This window comes from Phocoena sinus, chromosome 18 (genome assembly GCF_008692025.1).
Source record: "Phocoena sinus isolate mPhoSin1 chromosome 18, mPhoSin1.pri, whole genome shotgun sequence".
Lineage (NCBI taxonomy): Eukaryota > Metazoa > Chordata > Mammalia > Artiodactyla > Phocoenidae > Phocoena > Phocoena sinus.
The window spans coordinates 35581917-35589638 of record NC_045780.1 but is presented as its reverse complement, the minus strand read 5'-3'; positions in this window follow the sequence as shown (position 1 = coordinate 35589638).

Here is a 7722-nt window from a genome sequence, read left to right as displayed (position 1 = left end):
AGACAGATGAAAGAAAGAAAATGTTGTGTTTTCAATCTATTGATATATATTCTTGACATTAAACTACCTTTTCATTCATTGGATGACCTAACTTGCTCGTGCTTTTTCTTACTCTAGTGAACTTGGGTAGCTAATATCGTAGATCAAAATTTTTGCTTTTATACTTACAAGTAAATTTGACCTGTAAATTTCTTTTTCCTTACAGTCCTAATCTATTTTCAGTATTAGGATTATATAGACTTCATAAGATGAATAAAGGAGCATTCTTCCTTTGCTACTCTCTAGAAGTTTTTCTTTCTTAATACTGATGTTATCTGTTTAATAGAAGTTTGATAGAATTCCCCATCCAAACGATCTGGGTGGGTCTGTTATTTTCTTGGTGAAAGATTGTAAACTATTGACTTAATTCCTTTACTGGTGAAAGAACTCCAGCTATATATTTCTTCTTGTGTCAGTTTTGGTAAACTCTAGGAGCCAGGAAATTGTCCACTTTACATAAATGTTCAAATTTACTGGCATTTCATATGTTCTCTGCTATAATATTGTCCTGATTCTTTCTGTGTATTATTTACTTTTGTTTTTGTTTTGCTTAATCAAAGTGTGTTTTTAAAATATTTTCAAAGAATATTTTTTGACTTACTAAATCACCTCAATTTTATACTTTTTTCTGTTTTATTAAGTTCTGCTCATATCTTTGTTATCTATTTTTTCTATGTTCTGAGGGTTTATTGTTTTGCTCTTCTGATGTCAATTAAAACACTTGGTTATTAATTTTAAGAACTCTTTTTAGTTATAAATAGTTGAACTTTTTCAAGATTCCAGCTTAGTTGTAAGTATCTAAGGGTCAGCTCCTCCACATTGTTGCTGGCCTAAGGCTTACTTCACCCTATAGCAATGTATATATTGACATTTTTTCCCCTTGACTTTCTGTGTTTTGCTACTTCACACTTTTCTTTGGAGAGAAGCCCTCTGAAATATCCTTTAGTTATTTTACAGCCAATAAGTCTTTAAAATATGTGTATTTTTTTAAGAGAAATGTACTTATATAATTAGGCAGAAAATCTGATTTGCCATATTTTTAAAAACAGCATAATTTCACTCTTCTCCATGATTAATCTGCTGTTTTACACAACCTTTGAGTGTTTAGCTTTATCAACGACATGGACTTTAAAAATATTTTAAAGATCCTACCCAGTCTTTTAAAACATCCTTGTTCCTTTTTTCAGTTCTAGTTTTATGTATATTTTCTGCCTTGCACCTGATCATTCCAACATTCAATGGATGGCCTTGGGAATCTAATTCTGGTATTGATTGTTTTTGCTGATTCTCTCCCATTGTAGCTGATTTCTTCATTATTGTTTAAATTTAGATCATGAGCTCATGTTTAGCTAAACTTTTTCTGTGGGAAGGCTATAGGCCTGGGTTGAAGGTCTACCTCTCCAGAGAGTGTTTAGTTCTGTGTTTGGAATACTACCGATCTGGGAGCATTTTAAGGTAATTTCTTACCTTCTGTTTGCAAGACCACAAATAAATTTGCAACACAAACACGGTGAACACAGATCTGGGATTCAGAATTCTCAAGATTTCCTACCTGTTTCCTACCCAGAGCAGAGGCCAAGAGAATTTGGTCTTAGTCTCCCTTTGCCAGCAGATACATTTTTTACTGGCACACCCTTTCATTAAAGGTGAAGCTAGGGATAGATAGATTTAGTTCTAACTTCCCATCTAGTAGGGATGGAGCCTTATCTCCTGCCTCCCATGTGGTCATGGCCATTTTAACAACAAGTCTCTATGGCAGGTCAGGTGTGTCATTAAACTACGGCCTTTATTCCAAATCCAGACAGCTGCCTATTTTTTATGGCCTATGAGCTATGAATAATGTTCACATTTTAACTGATAATATTTTAAATGGTTACTTAAGTACCTAAATAATATGCTCAATTTTGCCTCTTTGGTCCACAAAGCCTAAAATATTTGCCATTTGGCTCCATAAAAACAGGATTGCGAGCTTCTGTTCTAAGCTATCAAGATCTTCAATCCACTCTCAATATAGCTATAACTCTCACACATGTCCCCCCCCTTCTTTCAGGGGTCCTGGAAATTTCTACTGCACACTTCAAAAATCAGACTTGCACTTAAAAATAAGTTGTTTACATTTAACCTAGCATACCTAACTCTTTTCTTTTAGGAGAGTTTTTCAAGTAATTTTGCCCACCATATTCTTCAGAGCTTCATTAATAATGGCAAAAAATTAAAACAACTTAACATTCAACAAATGGGAATTGTTCATAACAATTACAGAAGCACATACAGTAGAAAACTATAATCTGTTATTGAAACAGTGAGACATAACTAGTTTTATTTTTCGAGAACTGTTTATTTAGGTCTCTTTTGTTTAAATGTCTATTTGTGTATATGTATGTATATAATCATGTATTTATATACACATACATTATTTATATGATATATTTATATAAATATGTGAAATACATACCTATACACATACCTTTTTTTTTTTTTTCTTTGCTGTACCCGGGCCTCTTACTGCTGTGGCCTCTCCCGTTGCGGAGCACAGGCTCCGGACGCGCAGGCTCAGCCGCCGTGGCTCACGGACCCAGCCGCTCCGCAGCATGTGGGATCTTCCCGGACCGGGGCACGAACCCGTGTCCACTGCATCGACAGGCAGACTCTTAACCACCACGCCACCAGGGAAGCCCTACACATACCTTTCATTTATAAATTTATACATGCACAGGAATATAATTATATATATCATATATTTATATACATTGAACTGAAAACGGGTAGTATACATATATATTGTGTATAAATGTGTGTATATGTGCATATGTAGAAAAACAGGTTGAGCGATATGTAAGCATGATTTAGACAGGGTTCAAGATTTTAAAAGTAGTTATGTGTAGGTAGTGAGATTATGGCCCATTTGATTTAAATTATTGCATATTTTTACATCAATTGTTACGAACAGATTCCTACATAAATAAAATTATAAATAGTTATACATACTTGTATGTGTAATATATAATTAAAAAATATATACTTTATATAAGTATTATATTTATATAATATACTTGTCTTATAATAATACATTATGTATTGTGTTATATAGAATACTTTAAATATAATGTAGTATATCAGATAATAATAATTATATATTTATATATTATGATGTAATTGTTTTATAATCAATATTGCATGATATATTAATATAGTGAACATATTAAATATATTGCATTAGTCATATATTTTGTGTACAATATATGCTATGCAAAAATACATGTTAATATAAAACATAATCGTTATACACTAATTTAAACAGTAATATATTACATTTATACACCAATATAATATTTAATATTGGTATATGTATATTATATTTAATATATACATAGCTAATGGTCTTTAAAGCCATCTGCTACAAGAAGTAGAATGAGACCAGGAGTATGGCCAAAGCAAATTCTAAAACTATTAGATTATTTATATTCATTTATATGTCATTTTCCTGGAATCTGCATCTGGCTATTAGAGAGCACACACAGCAAAATCACAATAAAGTGCCCAGGAGGACATAGGATCCTTTATTTACTGGGACCTCAAAGTAAACATAGTGCTACTCAGTCCCCCATCAAAGAGCTAAGAGCAAATCTTGAAGCACCCAGTAAAAGCCAATTCAAACAAAAAAACTTTTCCACTTAAACTTGAAAAAGTTAAGTTCCCAAGCAACCCCCTACATCAACCACCGGAGCTCATTTGGCAGTAAAAACAATAACATTCAGTGGACAACAAGAAATCTAAAACAATAGTTGTTTTAACAAAAAAAAAATCCAGCAGCTAATTAGTGTCCTTCCAAGGCGGTGGGAAGTGGACAGAAGACCTTATAAGAAAGATAAAAAGAAGAGGAAAAGGAAAATAGAAGTTTCCAGTTTGACAATCAAACTGTCTTCTGCATCCATTTCATCCCAAGACCACCAAGCCAATGTGGAGGCTTTTTCCTCCTTCCCTTTTCTTTTCATGAGACTGATCACAACCAGCACTGCAGAGTCCATTAAATTAAGAAATGCTGTTGCATACATGTGTGAATGAGCTGTGAGTAAAGTACTGGACTAGAGGACACCTAAAGTGAAACGTCCTCATGAATGTCCACGTGGCTGAGCAGCAAGTTAACTTTTCATAGATGTGCTAAAGAAGAAGAGTTGGGTTTTATTTTATTTACTTTTCCCTGGACTCTGTTGAATGACTGTCATCTACAAGTTCACATTACTTTTTGCTGAGGATTAATGCACTGAGAGAGCTGAGAGAAAACTGAATAGTAGAGCTGTCTTCTTCTTGACCAGTTCACCTTACTTTCCCAAACTCAAAGTCTTTCCCTATTTCTTTCTCCTTTTTATTGTAGTAAAATGAACATAACATAAAATTCACCATTTTGATCATTTTACAATTCACTGTACCATTCAGTGGAATTTAGTAATGTCACAATGCTGTGAAACTGTCACCACTGCCTAGTTGCAAAACATTTTCATCACCCCAAAAGGAAACCTACAACCATTTTAAGCAGTCATTCCCTATTTCCGTCTCTTCCAAATCCCTGGCAACCACTAATGTATAATATTGTCCATGTGTATGGATTTGCCATTGCTGGACATTTCGTATAAATGGAACCATACAATATGTGGCCTTTCGTGTCTGATTTCTTTCACTTAGTTGCAACCATGATGTAACATGTATCAGTAATCCATTCACTTTTGTGGCTGAATTCCCTGATCCTGTTTTCTTCATACTGTTTGAATACAAACTTTAAAATATGTTGAGGGTGAAGCTCTGTTTTAATGGCACATCTATGAAGCCAATTCATTTAAAGAAGGTGAAAATGGAGATATTGTTGTGAAATGATAATCGTTGAGAAGCCTCAGCTAATTTGATAATGAAAAGTTTGGGAAATGTTGCAAAAAATTATTTGCTTTATATTAAAAGCCTTTTAAACAAGGATTCAGGAGATTGTCTTTTTCTTGAGGTAACTTAAATGAGGTAGAAGAAAATAACTGTCCTTTAAAACAGATTTTAAAAGGATTCTATTTATTCTTAATAGACGAACGGGAGTACAGGTTGTTCATATCCAATATGGACTCCCTATCCAATCCAAACACTGTTTATCATTCTAGCCACCACTATCGAATTATATTTCTTGAGAGTAATGCAGCTTAATTCCTGCATATTACTTTTTAAAATTCATCTATCAAGTCCATTAATACAGTATAAACAAGAGAAGTTCATGTTTCAGTGCAGTTCAAATATCAGGTATAAAGAACCCCCCAGTAAGGAAAAGAATCCTATATCTCTTGCCAGAATGTGGTCAGCTCTGGGGTGTTTTGCTAGCTGAAAGGCACTTTTATTCTTAAGAAAATAGAGGTTGTCTAATAGGGATGAAAGGCAAAAAAATTTAAGTACTTGTTTGTGTTAAAAACAGTGCTAGGCCATCTCATACTCTATATCAGTCAAGGCTCACCATTTTACATGTGTGAAAAGCGAAGTTAAAAGTGTTTTAGTAACTTACTAAAAGGCATGCAACCACTAAGTTCAAGCAAGAATTCAATCCCAAATCTGTCACACTGAAGTTTGAGCTAATAGTGAGATTAATAAAAATAGCACTAAATTAAAAGTTCAGAGGTATTTTTTATTTCGTACTCTTTCACTAACCCTCTTTGGAGATAAATCATTTCATTTATATGGGCCTTAGTTTTCACAACTATAATAGTTGGAAGCTTAACTAGGTGACCTCTATGTAGTCTTCCAATTCTAAAATGTTCCATTAATTTGGATTCCTACAATAATTGCCATTGCAGTATATGCATGCTGCCACCAAGTAGCAGTAGAGAGTACTAGTTCCTTTTTTAACCCTAGTGGGGAGTGCATTTTGACATCAGACTTATCTGTGAATAGTACAACCTGTTAATATAACTATAAAATAACAGAATAATATGGTATTATTCCCTGTAAAGCAGAAGCTTTACATTTTCTATGAATCTTATCAGAATCACCTGTAGGTTTTTAAACATAGAGGAAATCCAGAACCCATTGAATGAGGATTTCCAGAGATGGGACTTGGGTATCTGGATGTTTGGGCTCCCGTCATTTGTATATTTTATTTTATTTTATTTTTTGCCTATGTACAACATTTGTCACATCCTCTTGAATCTTTAGCAATTTCTGTTTGTTTTAAAAGTTTCAAATATTCCATAATCTTCTCCTACTTTTCATAAGGTTTATCTGTTATTTTTATTCATTCTTGTGCTTCTCCTGGTTAAAACTTCTTTTTTTCTTTTTTTTGGGGGGCCCTACCTCATGCCTTGCAGGATCTTAGTTCCCTGACCAGGGATTGAACCCCAGGCCCCCAGTAGTGAAAGCGCCAAGTCCTAACCACTGGACCACCAGGGAATTCCCAAGACTTCTTTTTTAAATGACTTTTTTTCCCACTCTAATTCATTCCTGGGATCAGTTTCATGTGGGAACATTAAACCAACCTTGCATTACTAGAATAAAGCCACTTTGATTGTGATATATTACTGTTTTACATACCATGGATACAGTTTGTGCTTTTGTTTACAAATTTTGCATACATGTTCAAAAGAGAAACTGGCCTATGATTCTATTCTTGTAATATTCTTTTTAGTTTTGATCTGAAGCTTATGTTGGCCTTATAAAATTTTTGAGCAATATATTATTTTATGTTTCCTGGAAGGATTTTATGTAAGATTACCAATATTTCTTCCCTAAATATTTGGAAGAATTTACTTGGAAAGCCATTTATCCCTGGAAATCATTTTCTGTAAAGGTACTTCATTATACAAACAACTTTTTAAGTAGATATAGATTTTTTAGATGTTTCTTTTCCTGGGTTATTCTTGTTAGGTTGCATGTTTTAAGAATTTGTCATTTTGGATGACTTTTCAAATTTATAAATATAAAATTATAATTTTAACAGCTTTATTAGGATGTAATTTACATACCATAATTTAACCCTTTAATGTATACAATTCAGTGGTTCTTTAGTGTAACCACTAAAAGATGTGTGTAACCATCACAACAATCCAACTTTAGATTTCTGTCCCCTCACAAAGAAACCCATTACACATTAACAATGTTTTTTGATTCTGTCAACCCTCTCAGCTCTAGGCAACCACTAATCTCCTTTCTGTCTCTACAGATTTGCTATTATGGGCATTTCATATAAATGGGACCATACAATATGTGGTCTTTCGAGAGTGGCTGCTTTTCTTTACATAATGCTTTCATGGTTCATCCATGTTGTAACATGGATCAATATTTCATACCTTTTTATAGCTGAATGCTATTCTATTGTACGGATATTCCACATTTTGTTTATTCATTTGTCAGATTGACATTTGAATTTTTTCCACCTTTTGTTTTCAGAAATATGCTTCTATGAACATTCACGTACAAGCTTTTGTGCAGACATAAGTTTTTATTTCCCTTAGGTATATATTTAGTAGTGGAACTGCTGGATCATAGGGTAACTCTATGTTTAACATTTGCAGGAACTGTCAAACTGTTTTGTAAAATGGCCACACATTTTGTAAAATGGCTCAGACTGTACTTTCTATCCAAAGGTATCCAAAGCCACCTTAGATGCAAAATGTTCAAAGTTGTCCTTTGCTGCTGCCAAAATCGTGGCCACTGGAGGCA